The following is a 2,558-nucleotide window of genomic DNA, read 5'->3' as shown; positions in this document are numbered from 1 at the left end:
AACGACAACAGCGGCGATGATGACGTGACATGAACTACCATAAGTAGCACAATCGCAGCAGCTGTTAGCGAACCGATGGAGCTTCCACAGTTGGCCGCGAAAGTATGAAACAAACACCCGAGGCCTACCGCGGTACGTTGTCATTTGGGCAGAAACAGGGACAACGAGCCGCAAACCCGGCCGCATTGACGCACCATGTTGTAGCATTCGTGTAATGTAAAGACGCAAGAGTTGAACACGAACCCTCTTTCGCAGCTAACTGAACAGCAAGGCCCAATGCATATATTTGTGAAATGCACTACAGGGGGCATTACACTTACAATGACTAGTGGTACAAAACGTAAACCTGTCAGTTCTCCGTACGATGCTGCCGCGCTGTTTTCCATTGTATTAACAATTACAAATCAGTATAAATAGAATGAACACGTTTTGGCGCGCAACCACAATGGTGGCAGCATAGAAACACTTCGAATTTGTACTTCGTGCGAAGGACCCTATCATCATGGCCACAGCTGCTTGTCAGTCCCAACCGTCCTTGTATACAAATACGAATAACTTATTTAGTAATATATTTAAATGCGAAGAGTATATTTAATCCTAAACAAGGCAGCTAGATAAGGACGCGGTAAAGAATAATATATGTGCCAGTGTTAAAGTGTCGTCACAACAATTGGTGGTAGTAAGAAGCAGAGCTGACAAGAGGCAAGATCAATTGAGTAGGGACCGAGTCGTCGGCCAAGCTGCATGCTTGTCTTATAGAGCGCCTGATAGAGAATGCAGAGAGGGTTGCGTTGCCCCTAGAACTATCATTTGTTGACTGCGCAATGGACTGAGATTGCGGAGACAGCAGCAGATGTCTACGGCTAATCACATTAAGGTCTGTTGGAAATTGCGTATGGATTTTTTGCCCGACCCAGTTCAGTATTGGTTACAACCTGCTGTAAAGCGTCCCGGAGCGTGCCGGATTTCCGTTTGTGTTCAAGACGTTTCCAAAAGGTTTGAGGGCATCGTGCCAGTGCGAGGGTTTCGTGAACCATTAATGTGAATTAATACATGCAACTACGAGACGCACCGATATCTAATTGAACACGAATCGTCGGCAGAAGCAGAAAACATGCGTAGCAAGTCGAACTTCTGTATCCACTGTGGTGCTCAAGCAAAGCATCTCAGCCTTAAAAGTAGACAGATTTGATGCACTGGCGCAGCGTGGGAAAAAGCATTTGATTAAGTTGCGAAGCTCCCGTTGACGCCCGCTACGGAGTTGGAAGGCCCTGAGATGGCCGATGTCAGGAAACTGCAAAGGGCGGATCCTCGGATAACAGATGTTTCGACTTAAGTGCTCCTTAATGAGCTTCTGTTTCAAATCAAAGGCAACACATTGCTGTTGCAGATTGCGTGGTTCAGGCATAAGCGATTATTATGTCCTGTGACTCTATGGGAAGGCAGCTTGACACATAGGCTTTTCAAAACCCGTACAGAGAATGCTGAAACGTTTTCATGTTGGGCCTGAGGTAGATGTCCAGGTCGGCTAGGTGTCAGCCAGGTGTTACGGTGCGTACCAATAATATTTTTCATCCCAGATGTTTCGATCGCTATTGCTATATAAGGACAAAGTGTAGAGCGGTAAATGAATTGCACTTGTGCCGGTACTAATGCGTTGTCACTGCAATATATATATATATATATATATAGCTTTACGGTTCCCCTGGGTACAAAGACACGTATAGGTGAGTGTAGGTCCTCTTTTATTTTTCCTTTACGCTAAATCTCTTCTAGGTGCGGGTAACCAAAGCCTCCGCTTTATATCAAAACTTGCTGTCGGCACTATAAGTTTGATTAAAATGTGAAAAAAGCTTGTTTCCAATGGCTGGACTCCACCTAATCCAGATCTCATTACATTATGCTTAACGCCCACTAGTCCCTAAAACCTTCACTCAGTATTTCCAGTACTAGTTCCGTCAAGCCTGCACAGTTTCCCTTAAAAAAAAACTCACCATTGATAACCGACCAGCTGAGTTTAGCTGCTTTAGTTGGCTTTCTATGGAATTGCAATTTTTTCGTTAACTCCACCCATATCAGTCGCCTTGTCCTTAAGTGTCCTAGTGAAAGCTTAACCCTTTCACCGTAAGTGCCTTTTTGAAAATTCTTATCTTAGTTAATAAATCGCTCTTTGTCGGTCTTATTTTTTACTATGTGGCTATGCGGATGGATCATTACAGCAATAAAATAGAGCATATCTACGTCCTGCAAAATGATGCCCTACGTACCATTTCCAGATTTTCCCGTTCTGTTTCTTTCATCTTCCGTTTCATACTTCCCTTAACATATTTAAATTCCTAGACTACCAGTTTATTTTAACTTGGAACTTTCCCTTCGTTTGCCTCCACAAAGCTCATAATTTCGAATCTTCAAGAGCTTAGTCATCAGTAAAAGTCCTCTGGGGATGCCACACCTTATCGCAATAATTTACGCTTCTCTTCTTACTTTAACACGTGAAACTACGTGAAATCAAAATATATGTATGTATATATATATATACATATACATATGTATATATA

The sequence above is a fragment of the Varroa jacobsoni genome, unplaced genomic scaffold, assembly GCF_002532875.2.
Source record: "Varroa jacobsoni isolate VJ856 unplaced genomic scaffold, vjacob_1.0 scaffold_568, whole genome shotgun sequence".
In the NCBI taxonomy this organism is placed as follows: domain Eukaryota; kingdom Metazoa; phylum Arthropoda; class Arachnida; order Mesostigmata; family Varroidae; genus Varroa; species Varroa jacobsoni.
This window is presented reverse-complemented; position numbering follows the sequence as displayed.